Here is a 14,442-nt window from a genome sequence, read left to right as displayed (position 1 = left end):
TGTTTTCAGAAGTAATTACGTACCTCGAAACAGCTTTATTCCTTCTGGTCTTGGTTAGGTGGGTCCAGAGCAGTGCTTGGTCTAGGACTGTTTTTTCCTCAATACTGAGGAAATCCATTTTGTTACTATACAGTGCCTCATGGACTCATGTAGTTTCCAGTCTGGCTTCTGGGAACAGACACTATTACTGGCCCTGAGTGAGTGATTGACACTGTTATCTTTTATCTTTTGAGGTTATCTTTCTCTGGCTTCAGTCAGCTTCCTCATATTCATGTGGCGATCTGGACTCAAAGGGAGCCCTCTGCAGGAGTTGCTTGCTCTCATTGCTGCTCTCTGGATCTCTGTCCTGCTCACTCCATGAGTTCCATGTCCGAGTTCTCTACTTGTGGAGTTGGTCAGTCTTCATTTCTATTCTCCTTTCCTGTACCTCAGCCTGGGAACTTTCTCATGTCAGTAAGATTGGCCATTTGTAGGGCTTATCTAATTTGTTTCTTGTCTCTCACTGTCCTTTCTTGCCAGTTGTCTAGTGACTTAAAAATTGTTATGTCCTTGTTTTCTCCATTATATGCTTTCTTTCAGGCAAAAGTGTATTCTAATATCTTTTACTCTGTATTACTCTATTTTTACTGGAGACAGAAGTTCAGCCTATTTACATTTCAATTAATATATAAAAAAGAAAATTCAGTTCCTCAGTTGCACTAGCCATATTCTAAGTGTATAAAAGCCACATGTATCTAATGGCTACCATATTGGAGAGTACAAATATAGAACATTCCATCATTGTAGAAAGTTTTGTACTGTGCTATGTTAGGCTATATATTATATACAGTGTGCCCATATATCTAATAAAAGCTTATGTAAAAACTACAATTAGATTTATTTAAAAAATTTTTCTATTTTGATTTTTTTTTTTTAATTCAGTGAGAGGAGGGTAGGCAGAGAGACTCCTGTATGAGCCCCGACTGGGATCCACCCGGCAAGTCCACTAAGGAGCGATGTTCTGCCCATCTGGGCTGTTGTTCCATTGCTCAGCAACCAAGCTCTTCTTAGCGCCTGGGGCAGAGGCTATGGAGCTATCCTGCAGGAGGGGAAGAGAGAGAGAGAAGCGAGAGGGGGAGGGGTGGAGAAGCAGATGGTCACTGCTCCTGTTACCCCTGACTGGGAATTGAACCTAGGACTTTCACACGCTGGACTGATACTCGACCACTGAGTAGACTGGCCAGGCAGATTTATATTTTTTAACAAGCAATAATTAAGTTTATGTTTAAATTAGATTGATGTATTTTTTTTTTTACACACAAATCTAGGTTTTTAATTTTGAGATACTAAGTTTATATTATATTTACCCTAGGGAATTGTGAAATTGTGAATGCTTCAACTTTAGTGCTCTTTTTTCTGTATTATGTTGTCTCCCTGTGGCAGGGTGAGAATAGTCTAGCTTGTTGGATCATTTTTTGTTGTTGTTGTTTCTTGTGGCAAATATCATTGTGATTGATAATGTTCTAGCTCTTTAATATTTCCTAGGTCTAAGACAGTGTCTGGCATGCAGTACGTGCTTAATTACTTGTTTATTTAAAAAATATTTGCACACTTACTATGAACCTGACATTTTCTTGGAAATAATGTGTATGAAAGATTACTCTCAGTTGCAAACCTAATAGGCTATGGATATTCATTGTTTCTATAGAGAGGTTACAACACCCTAAAAGTAGAATGAACCTATATCCTGAAAACTTAAACTGTATTTTCAGTCACCCTGCCAGTTGAGATGTGGAAAGGCATAGCTGGGCTGCCTTATAATCTTAATGAAAAATAGTGCTCCCCTTTGACTAGTAACAGAGCTATTTTATATAGAAAGAAAAGTCTCTAATGGTATGGTGATAAGTGTTGAAGAGCTGTGAATGTTGTTTAACCACCTTGGATCATGAGAAAATGGAAGCAAGAACCTAGCTTTTATAGGAGAAACGTCTTCCACGCATAGGAAACCATTTTCTTCCAAGAATCTAATTGTTGTAAACTGATAAATTGGAGGCAATTTAATCAGTAAAGTTTCTTGTTTTGAGTTGGCTGGTTATTTAGTTGTTAAGAAGAAAAATTCACATTTAAGTATCAAATCCTTATTTTATTGGTTAATTTTGTTATTTACCATTTAATAAAACTGTTTAAAAATAGATTGTGTTTAGTGATGGTGCAAATATTGAATTAGAAGTTAAGACATCTGTTTTAATTAGCTTTAGTCTTAAAAAGAAATAGCAAGATTATTATTCAATATTTTGACATGACAATCTGAAAAATCAAAATAAATAGCTGTAAAGTACTACAGTGCATTTCTCTTTTACAAAAGAAATCAATATCTCTCTGAGTTTTGTAAAGCTTGAAAATGCATTTATGAAATATGCAATTAATTTGTATTCTGACTTATTCCCAAAAGAATTTGAGTTGGACATACTCGCTATAGAAAATAAATAATAAAATGAAAATTTACTAGCTAGTAGTGTGTATTTCTTCTTTTTAATAGGATTTTTTTGTGTGTGTGATACAGGAGAGAGAGACAGAGAGAGGGACAGATAAGCACAGACAGGAAGAAAGAGATGAGAAACATCAGTTCTTCATTGTGGCACCTCAGTTGTACAATGACTGTTTTCTCATATGTGCCTCGTGACTGGGGGGCTACAGCAAAGCGAGTGATCTCTTGATCAAGTCAGCGACCTTAGACTCAAGCCCGCAACCTTGGCCTTCAAGCCAGTGACCTTTGGGCTCAAGCCAGCGACCATGGGGTCATGTCTATGTTCCCACGCTCAAGCCAGCGATCCTGTGCTCAAGTGGGATAAGGCTGTGTGCTCAAGCCAGCAACCTCGAGGTTTCGAATGTGGGTCATCTGTGTCACAGTCCGACGCTCAATCTACTGTGCCACTCACTGACTGGTCAGGCTTAATAGGATTTTATTAATAACAGTTATGGAGTTTGGTGTCATTTTTGCATAGTTCTATTTTAAGTAATTTCAAAAATCTTATAGATGTGTGGAGCAAAATTTAGTCTTTCAGAAATTTGCTTTGATATTGAGGAATTTTTATAGCAGTATCTAAAAGTACTTTTGTTCATCCAGAGCTGTTTTATTGTGCCTTATCCTCTTAATTCTTGGAGCTATAAACTAATTTTTGAGATTAAGAGAAAAATTATTATTTCAGTAAATAAGTGCCCACTGTGTGCCAGGCACTGGGCTAAGTGCTTTGAGGATAATAAAGATGTATTTCATACAGTCAGTATAGTTTCACGTATCTAGTAGAAGAGAGAGTATCTATACCATAGTCATAAATGTAATATTATACAAATATAAGCCTTTTTGAATTCTTGTAGACATGCTAGAAAAAAATCTGTGAAAAATGCTTAATGAGTAAATGGGTTTACAAGTCTGTCTTTTCTTCCTTATGTGTCTAATCTTATTTTTAAAATAGTACAAGACTATATTTATATTTGTATAAGCAACCTCAAATTCTGTAGTACAATATCTAGCATAGGATAATCAAACATATTTTTCACATGGTTAAGTGTTAATAAATATTTGGGATTGTAAATGCCTATGAAAACTGTTCTCCCTGAGACTCTATCAGTAACAGTGAAAAATACTTTCCATCATTTTTAGACTGCAGTCCGTTCATTCATTACCCATTAGTGGTTGAGAAAACATTTTGGGGATCCCACACAGCATGATAAAGAAAGAACAGAAATGATGAAAATGCATTACATGCACTTAGAGGACTGTTTCTATAAAATATTAGTTTGTTATATAAATATACATTTGTATATACTAGGTGGTGATATAAAAATATACTCAACAGTGGATTGTGGTAAAGAAAAAAATTTTTGAATAACAACAGCATTAGTAGTTAAATTTGGCTACTTTAAAATTTCTAGTCTCTCTTTAGTATTTTGTAAGGTGTGAAAATGTTTGGATTTGCATAGCTGATGTGAGGATGGGTTTGGTCCTTGTTGAGGCTGCTTTGCAAAATGCTAGACATGGTGGCTTAAACTTCACTCCAAATTTTCCTGTGTTGAATAAAAAGTCCATTACAATCTTTTTGTTCTTAGTAGCCTTCAGTGTTTCTGCCACTGACCCTGAACTCATGTTCACTTCATTTTAAAAAGGAAGGCAGCTTTATTGGCATGGGAGGTATTTGAATATTTCTACTGTGAATATTCTATTCTATAAGAATAGAAATATGAATATTTCTATTCTTCTTAAAGAATAGAAACATCTCAGAATAGAAAAGATCTCAGAAACATGAAGAGAGAGACTAGACTGTAATTATGTAAAAAAAAAAAAAAAGGCACCGTATCAAACAAGAAAATTCAGATAATGATATGACCTAGGTCTGTGTTTGGAAAGAAAGAGGAGGGTTGTCACTTGATTTCTCAGGTATTTTCTCATATAATTTGGCATCTTTACTTCTCTTTCAGGTCTGGAATTCTAAATATCTGCAATGATAATATGAACAGCTTGACTTTCAGGAATTCAGAACCCCTAATGAAATGGAAATGAACTGCATTCATTAATATGTGTGCACTTAAATGGCTTTATAAGAACCTATATACTATTTGATAAAGTTTATATAGGAGAATTAAATGCTCGTAGCCTGCATATTGGAAAAAAAAATCTTAGAACATTTTTTTATTGATTAATTTTAGACAGAGGAAGTGAGACAGTGAGAGAGAGGGAAAAAGAGAGACAGAGAATATTCATTTGTTGTTCCACTTAGTGTGCATTCATTGGTTTCTCCCCGTGTACCCTGACGGGATGGAACCCATAACCTTTTTGTTTTGGGGTGACATTCTAACTGACTGGGTTAACCCTACCAGGGCTGTTAGATCTTTTCTTGAGCTGGGTGAAAAAGGTGAAGGGATTAAGCAAAGAAAAAAAAGTCATAGGGACAACAGTGTGGTCATTATGGGAGGGAAAGGCGGGAAGGGGGAGGTAGAAGAGTATAAAGGGGTATAAATGGTGATGGAAGGAGACTTGACTTGGGGTGCTGAATGCACAATGCAGTGTACAGATGATGTATTATGGAACAGAGCACTTGAAACCTATGTAATATTATTAACCAATGTCACCCCAATAAAGTCAGTTAAAAAAAACTTTCTTCTAAGTGAATGCATCTTTGAAGCAAATGTAATTTATAATGGTGTGTCAAAGCCTGTTCCCACCTTTACCCTCTGTAGGATTATTTTCATTGCAAAAGATAGCTCAGCATTTAAATACTCTGTAACTTTTATATTCTAGGAATACATATATATTTTTAAAGTTAGAGGGGTAATAGTGAGGCAAACTCCTTATGCACTCCAGCCAGGATCTACCTGGCTACCCCCCCCCCCCAGGTCTGGGGGTACCGAGCTGTTTTTAGTGCTTGAGGCTGACTGACGCTTGAACCAATGGAGCCACTGGCTGTGAGAGTAAGAGGGAGGGAAGGGGTGGAGAAGCAGATGGTCATTTCTCCTGTGTGCCCTGACTGGGAATCAAACCCAGGGCTGACGCTTTATCCACTGAGCCACTGGCCAGGGCCCATAAAATTCTTAAAATGAAGCTATTTTCAGAATCTTAGCAGGTCATAGACCTTATTGCTTTTTTACATTGCTTGATTTTAGGGTTTTATTGTCATGGTATTTGCTGTTAACTTGAGGACTACTTGAGTATAGAGAACACAGCTTACTCAATTTAGGAATGTGGGCTGTGTAAGTTGAACAGAGATGAAAAACAATTTCTTTAGGTCAGAAGTATGTTACATCTGGAAGCATAGCCTGAAACTCTGGCTGTGGTTTTCCCACATGCTCTGTTTATTAGCACATATTCTTTATGAAATATTTGACAAGGTTTACTATAGAAATGATTTCAGAGCTTCTACTCTTTCTTCGTAAGGACTCTTTGATTCTAGGCAGAATTTAGTTTTGGTTTTGATAAGGTATTACATATTTAGTCAGGATAGTAGACATTCCACCTGCCTTCTCATTTTTCTGCCTCTCCAAATACTACTTATCAGAGAAATATTTTCTCAGGTTTCACCTTTGCTATTAAGCTTCCCCTGACTTCTCTAGGAATTTTTTTCTTCCAATTCTGGAGTAGAATTTATATGTTGAATCATTTAGAGCTTAATGTGATTTTATACATTTTTTCTTCATGTGTTTTATGTTGTGTTGGACTTACTTTGTTAATAAGCTTTTTGTGATCATCAATTGTATCCAGTACTCTGTTACTTATTATAAAGGACCAGACATGGTTAATATCTAGTAAAAATTAGTTCATTAATGGTTTTTACTTGAAATGTATTAATGATCAAAAATTATATTTAAATAATAGAGTACTTAGCTTTTTAATAAGTTGTTTATGTAGTCACCATAGACAATGTACTATCTCGAGAATACTGTATTTTTTTTTAAAGATAAAGTGATGTATTTATTTTATTTTATTTATTCATTTTTAGAGAGGAGAGAGGGAGAGAGAGAGACATAGAAAGAGAGAGAGGAGAGAGAGACTGAGAGAGAGAAGGGGGGAGGAGCTGGAAGCATCAACTCCCATATGTGCCTTGACCAGGCAAGCCCAGGGTTTTGAACCGGCGACCTCAGCATTTCCAGGTCGATGCTTAATCCACTGCGCCACCACAGGTCAGGCTACTGTCTTATTTTTGATGCTTGATCCCAGGGCTAATAATTTGTATAGAGCTTTTTCCAACTACAATTCTTCATCTAAACTGAAGGACCCAGAATATTATTTGGATGACTCTTTTCTGTATTCTCCCAAGAATGATACATAACTAATATCATTCTAAAAGCCTATAAGTTAACTTCAGTACATATAGTGAATGCTTGGGGTAGTAGGGTTAATTGTTATGTGTAACCACAGTTGAGAATGGGACATGCATGTCATTTCTGTCTTACAGTTTCCTCATGTGTGAATGACTTGCTTGAATCTTTTCATGTATTAATTTTATTATTTTCTGTTTTTAAGAAATAAATGCTGGTAAATTTTCAGGGAAAGTCATTTCAGGGACCTGGTGGAAGTTTTTGCTCTTGATTTATTAGAAGCTATTTGAAAAGTTAACCCAATTTTAAGTAGCAGTGCTGTCTGCAGATGTAAAATCATTTCTCACCTTTTAGACTATTTCAGAGTAAAATAGGGAAGCTTTTCATATTACAAAAGCTTTAAAAATTTCTTCTCCCTTTACTCTATGAATGAAGAGGAAGGTAAAAGGTAGCTGCTGAATAAAATGTTTTAGGATTATTTTATTATCCTGTCTGGAAAAGAATCTAGTAGTTATATGCATTCATTTTACACCTACCTAGAAATGTTAAACTTCATTATTTATTTCAAAAAATGAAAAAAAAATTCCATTGATTTGGGAGAGAGCGAGGAAGGAGGAGAAGGGGAGTAGGTAGAGAGTGAGAGAGAGACATATCAATTTGTTGTTCCACTTAGTTCTGTATAGTTGTGCACTCGTTGGTTGCTTCTCATATGTGCCCTGACTGGGGGTCGAACCCGTGATGTCTACACTCCAGGACTACACTCTATCCACTGAGTAACCTGGCTAGGACCTTTATTTTTTATTTTTAAAAGTAATTATTTGTTGAAGAACTAAAATTTAAAAGTCACATTTGTTTACTGAGCTGAGCAGGTCTAGGGTGAATGAATGCGTAGGGCCTTAGAAAAGTGCCAGGATATTTTAAGTCTGATAAAATTTTAGGAATGTTTCCCATTCACAGGATAGTTATTATTCCCTTAATGCAAGTGTAGTGAAAAAGCTCTAGAAAGTAATCACTTTGGAAAATGATTTAATGGTTAATTATTTATATATAATTCTTCACTATTTGTGATAAATTGTTTAGGTGAATGTATTTGAAGAAGTAGTACTTTGTTTTAGTCATTTATGATTAAAATCTTTATTAAATGTATTACAAATTTTATTTTCTTAAAGCTTATCAAATATCTAGCTTTATCAAGGTTATAGTCATGAGTACTTTTTGTACTTTGCTTTAATACAGCAATAGTGTATTCTTTGTAATAAAGTTTGGTAACATTGAGTCTATGCAGATATTTTTCTGATTACTGTGTATTTTATATAAGTGGCATTTTTATTTTTATTTCCTTTTTACCTATAGTTATTTCTTAGCTTGTCAATTTTTAGCAGGAATAGTTGTTGGCTTTTATTCTGTATAATTTTTATTCTGCTCTATAATCTAAACTACTAAAAACTGACATTCTAGGGTTAGTGAGGTGTAGGTTAGTCTTGTTAAAGTCAGAGTTTGTGTTAATACATGAAAATAGGCCTGGGAGTGATTTCTGCCTCTTGTGGTTGAGAAGAGTACATAGGCTTTGTTCAAGCTCTTTTTCTAGCTTATTTCTCTGGTTGCCTCTAGGTATAACTGATTGCAGTCACTTGATGTGTAAACATGAGATATATGTACTATACTCATTTCTCCTTGAGGTGACTTTGAGATTTAATTTTTTTAACACATTTTTTCTCACACTAGCAAAATTTGAGAACATATCCAGGAAAATAGTTTGTTTATATTAAATGTGCTAGAACATGAATTCATAATGTCATGAATTGTGAGTTAAAGGTATATAAAATACTTATTAGATAACAGAAATGTTTTGGCATTAAAGTAGATTAAGTTGATTTTAGAGTTTGGGGAAATGATCAAGAGAGGTTTGAGGAGGCATGTCCAGAAATGCAGGAGGAGAACCCGGCAGCTGTGGTATTGTGGAAGGCAAATGAAAGCATTATTTCAAGGAAGAAATGCTGTTTTACTAATAATTAAATGCTGCTTATAGGAATTAAGATGAGGATTAAGAATTGACTACTTAATTGATTTAACAATATGAACATCATTGGTGACTTTGAAAGGAGCAATTTTGGTAGAGTGAAAGGAAAAACGTTTGGGAGCGTGGGAGTAAAGAAAGTAGATGGTAAGTATATGCTTTTAACATAAGAGTTTGCTTATGGGGAAGACAGAAAAGGGGTTGTAGCAGTGTGGTAGTGGGGAGAAGTGAGTCAGAAATAGTTTTTGATTTTTTAATCATTTTTAAGATTTGAGAGTTAATAGCATGTTGTAGGATCATGGCAATGAATCTGTATAAGAGAAGAACTGCTGATAGAGAAGGCAAGGGAGACTTGTTTGAGCAGTGGAGAGGAGAGTGGGTCAGGAGCACGGGGGAGGGAGGAACGGGTTTGGCTAAGAGTAAGAAGCTCACAGATGCAGGAGAGAAAATGAAGTGTATTAGGTTATCAATATCATTTATATTTTAGAAACAGAACTATACTGTTATGATCTTTATTTTACTATTTATATGATTTTTATTAAATCTAATAATAAATTTATGAATATCATGATAAAACTGATATTGAAAGGTATGGAGGAGGTATGAAATACTAATAAGCTTGAAGTTAAGAAAACTGTTAAAAATATATTTAAATAGTTTTGCTCATCATACTAAGTATCTGTTTGTATGGTTCTGTGAACTACCAATTGATGGACAAAAATTTTAAGGTACTATTTGTAAACCTGCAAATTCTAATGTGCCTTAGCTTGCTTATGTAACTAGTCTAAATAATCACTGTCAGCTGTATATGATTAGGCCAATTAGATTTAGTCACTTGACTGACTATATGAATGGGCTCGAAGTTTCTTTTTAAGAGTTATAGAATGGGAGGACTCTTGAACTACATATAGTCTGTGTCATTTGCAGTTTAGATTTTTGTTTAATGTTATGCAGACAGAACAGTCTTGAATAGAATAGGAAAATTGAGATGTAGACCCAAGAACATGGAAATTTAGTATATGATAAACCTGGCATCTCAGAGCACTGGGGTAAAGATGGACTTTTAAATAAATGGCTAATCATCTGGAAAAAAATTAAGTTTATACCTCATTTCATGTAGAAATATTAACTGTAAATGGACCAGTGATCTCAGTATAAGAATGGAACTATACAGACATTAAAGGAAAACATGAATGAATTATTCTGTGATCTGGGTATAAGGAAAGGTTTTCTCTGTATGACTCAAAATCTAGATTCAGCAAAAGGAAAGTGATAAATTTTTTGAGTATATAAAAATATAAAGTAAGACATATATAGCAAAAAAAACTAATAATGAAGTCAAAAGACAGATATAAGATTGGGAACAATATTTGCATTGTATAACACAGATAAAGGGCTAATACACCTAATATATAAAGAACCTTTAAAAGTGGAGGGTGAAACAAAGACCAAATAAAAAGAGACCCAATGGAAATATAGGCAAAAGACATGGGCAGACAGTTCTCACAAAAAGCTATATAAAAAAAAAATCTAAGTTAAGACTTGCACTGAGATGCCAGTTTTCACCTATGAGATTGGCTGAAATTTAGAATAACTTGTTAGCTGTGAAGGAAGAGGTATTTTCACACTTTGTTGATGGTGGGTAATGTAACCTGGTATTTTGATACAACTGTATCCCAGGTTGATGCTGGACATCTCAAGAAGTGGCTCATTTCCTAGCAAGAGGGTAAGGGAAGAGAAGAGTTCATCATTAAGGCACTTTGGGACATACATCTGACCAGTCCACTTGGTCCTTTTCCTTCTTTCTGCAATTCCCTGGGGTCAGAAAGAAGTGGGAATTTCCATCCCCTCTTCCTTTCTGGGTCTTGATTAAAACTCCGTGGTTTCTCTCACCAAGACTGGCTTTTGTGATGCTTAAGGCAGGCAAGTTAAAGAACGCAAACAGTCCTTTCCCAAGACAGTAGCAGATCTTTAACAAAAGAAATCATGTCTATGATTGCAGGAAACAGAACATTCACTAGCTCTGTCTTCCTTTGGTAGCAAACCATAGTCTCTTTGAAGGTAAATGGATTCATCAGGCCTGTAAGTGCAAAACATCAGGTGATTAGAAAGGCCAATATGATTTTAACAAATTATCCTCAATAATTATGGTTTTATATATGAAGGCACATGTTTCGGGGAGGAATTGAGTCTCAAATATATAAAAAAGAATATATATTTAGAATTAATACAAACTATGATGTGCTCTGTAACCACAAAGCTTCCACAGACCCTGGCTGGTTGGCTCAGCCGTAGAGCATTGGCCTGGCATGTAGAAGTCCTGGATTTGATTTCTGGTCAGGGCACATAAGAGAAGCAACCATCTGCTTATCCTCCCTACCCCCCATCTCTTTTCTCCTCGAGTGGTTCGAGCAAAGTTGGCCCTGAGCTTTGAGGATGGCTCCATCGCCTTCTCTCAGGTGCTAAAATAGTTTGGTTGCCAAGCAATGGAGCAGTGGCCCCAGATGGGCAGAGTATCACCCAATAGGGGGCTTGCTGGGTGGATCCCAGTTGGAGCACATGTGTAAGTGTGTCTCTCTGCCTACCTGCTTCTCAATTAAAAAAAAAAGCTTCCACATTAACTCACAACCATTACATCCTACACGATTATGTATATGCATTGCTGATTAATTTTTAGATCAGTGATGGCATAAGGACAGTTAACTAGTCTGATTTAATAATGGCTTGATTACGTGTCATCTCATTTAGAGTTATTTTGTTTGTATTAATTAGAACTGGAGTAGATGACTTTATAAGTAAAGTTAAAAAGCGAGTTATCCTGTTGGTGGGAATGGAAAATAATAAAAGCTGCTTTAGGAAACAGTGTGATGGTTCCTCAAAAGGTTAATCATATAGTTGTTACCTTATGTCCCAGCAGTTCCACTCCTAAGTATATACCCAAAAGAGTTGAAAACATGTCCACTCAAAAACTAGCACATGAGTGTTTACAGCAGCATCATATTTAATAGCCAAAAGGTAAAAACAAGCCAAAGATCCAGCTGATGAGTGTATAAAGTATTGTGTATTCATACTATGAAGTATTATTTGGCCATAAAAAGGAAATAAAGTACTGATATATGTTACAATGTGGATGAGCATTGAAAACATGCTAAGTAAAAGAAGTCAATCACTAAAGATCATATATAGTATGATTCCTTTTATATGAAATGTGCAGAATAGGCAAATCTATAACAATAAAAGGTAGATTAGTAGTTACTTAGGCTAGATGAGCAGACAGGGAGAGACTGTTAATGGACATGGGTTTCTTGGGGATGTTGTATGATGAAAATGTTCTAAAATTGATAGTGTTGAGGCCCTGGCCGGTTGGCTCAGTGGTAGAGCGTCGGCCTGGCGTGCAGAAGTCCCGGGTTCGATTTCGGCCAGGGCACACAGGAGAAGAGCCCATCTGCTTCTCCACCCCTCCCCCTCTCCTTCCTCTCTGTCTCTCTCTTCCCCTCCTGCAGCCAAGGCTCCATTGGAGCAAAGAGGGCCCGGGCACTGGGGATGGCTCTGTGGCCTCTGCCTCAGGCGCTGGAGTGGCTCTGGTCGCAACATAGCGACCTCCCCCCATGGGTAGAGCGTCACCCCCTGGTGGGTGTGCCGGGTAGATCCCGGTCGGGCGCAGAGTCTGTCTGTCTCTCCCCGTTTCCAGCTTCAGAAAAAAAAAAAAAAAAAAAAAAAATTGATAGTGTTGATTTGATGATTATACAACTGAATTTATACAACTGAATATATTAAACCTATTGAATTATGTACTTTAAATATGTGAATTGCGGGGTATGTGAATTACATCCCAAGGAAGTTATTATAAGAGAAGGGAGTTATCTCTGCTTAGCAACTAATAATATGTCTTTTACCCCATCACTAAAATGTCTGTGACCCATTCCTTTACATTGCTGGGTGAGAGTGCAAAATGGCACAACTCTTTTGGAAAGGATTTAGGCAGTATCTAATAAACATTGCACATGCATTTACTTTTTGGCCCAGACTCAAAACAATATTGAACTCGGTTTTGCAGGCAGGCTTTCCTTTTTCATGACGAGCTCTGGGTTGCAAATCCAACACTATTGCACTTCTCTATATACCAGATTGAACAAATAGACAAATAAATACTATATGGGTAATGGAAGCCAGATTTCTTATTGTTGGAGGAGAGAATTGTACATATGAAAAGGGGGCAAGCTTGAAGAACTGCAACGTTCAGTTGGAATTTAGAGTGTCAATATAAACTCATCTTTTTTCCTCCTTCCTTCCATCTGTCCACCTATCTATTCATCAGTCAGTTCATCTATAGATATCATTATAGCTGAGATGTATGTGAATGTATGTATATGAATATATACATATATATTAATTTATTTTATACTCTTCTGTACCAACCCCTTGCATGGATATGCTTCCTAGATGATTTTCAGTCAATAAGTTTGTCATCGACTAAACTTGCTAGGTAAGATATTACAAAAATTTTTCTTTAGATGCTATCTTTTTTTTTTTTAGTTTGGTCATTTACATTACGATCTGTATTCATTAGAGATATTGGTCTGTAGTTTTCTTTTTTTGTGCAGTCCTTGCCTGGTTTTGGTATGAGGGTTATGTTGGCCTCATAAAATGTGTTTGGAAGTATTGCTTCTTCAATTTTTTGGAAGACTTTCAGTAGAATTGGAACCAAGTCTTCTTTGAATGTTTGATAAAATTCGCTGGTATAGCCATCAGGGCCTGGACTTTTATTTTTGGGGAGGTTTTTAATGTTTTTTTTCTATTTCTTCTCTACTAATAGGCCTGTTTAGGCTTTCTGCTTCTTCTTGACTCAGTCTAGGAAGGTTGTATTGTTCTAGGAATTTATTCATTTCTTCTAGGTTGTTGAATTTAGTGGCATAAAGTTTTTCATAGTATTCTACAATAATTCTTTGTATATCTACAGTGTCTGTGGTGATTTCTCCTCTTTCATTTTGGATTTTGTTTATATGAGTTCTTTCTCTTTTTTCCTTGGTAAGTCTTGCCAAGGGTTTGTCAATTTTGTTGATCTTTTCAAAGAACCAGCTCCTTGTTCTATTAATTTTTTCTATAGTTTTTCTGTTCTCTATTTCATTTATTTCTGCTCTGATTTTTATTATCTCCTTTCTTCGGCTGGTTTTGGGTTGTCTTTGTTCTTCTTTTTCTAGTTCCTTAAGGTGTGAAGTTAAGTGGTTCACTTGGGCTCTCTCTTGTTTGTTCATATATGCCTGAAGTGATACAAACTTCCCTCTTATCACTGCTTTTGCTGCATCCCATAGATTCTGATATGTCGTATTGTCATTTTCATTAGTCTGTATATATCTTTTGATCTCTGCACTTATTTCTTCTTTGACCCATTCATTTTTTTAAAGTTTGTTGTTTAGTTTCCACATTTTTGTGGGATTTTTTTTCCTCTTTTTTGCAGTTGAATTCTAGTTTCAAGGCTTTATGATCAGAAAATATGCTTGGTACAACTTTGATTTTTCTGAATTTGCTGATGTTGTTTTTGTGGCCCAACATATGGTCAGTTCTTGAGAATGATCTATGTACACTGGAGAAAAAAGTATACTCAGTCACTTTGGGATGAAATGTCCTGTAGA

The 14,442-nt window shown here is 35.8% G+C and overlaps 1 protein-coding gene across 9 annotated transcripts in view; it reads left to right on the top strand.

Annotated features, from left to right (window-relative positions):
* The window catches only part of TCF12 (transcription factor 12), a 378,278-nt gene that overhangs the window by 32,952 nt on the left and 330,884 nt on the right, over positions 1-14,442 (top strand). The window contains exon 3 of one of the 9 annotated variants that reach the window (XM_066343880.1): positions 4,459-4,557. The exons of the other annotated variants lie outside the window; for them this stretch is intronic. The gene's annotated coding sequence lies outside the window, so the exon portion shown is untranslated. The remainder of the gene's footprint in view (positions 1-4,458; positions 4,558-14,442) is intronic. 9 annotated transcript variants of the gene reach the window in all.

This window comes from Saccopteryx leptura, chromosome 6 (assembly GCF_036850995.1).
Source record: "Saccopteryx leptura isolate mSacLep1 chromosome 6, mSacLep1_pri_phased_curated, whole genome shotgun sequence".
NCBI lineage: Eukaryota > Metazoa > Chordata > Mammalia > Chiroptera > Emballonuridae > Saccopteryx > Saccopteryx leptura.
The sequence above is the reverse complement of the archived record's forward strand: the minus strand, read 5'-3'. Positions and strand labels throughout refer to the sequence as shown.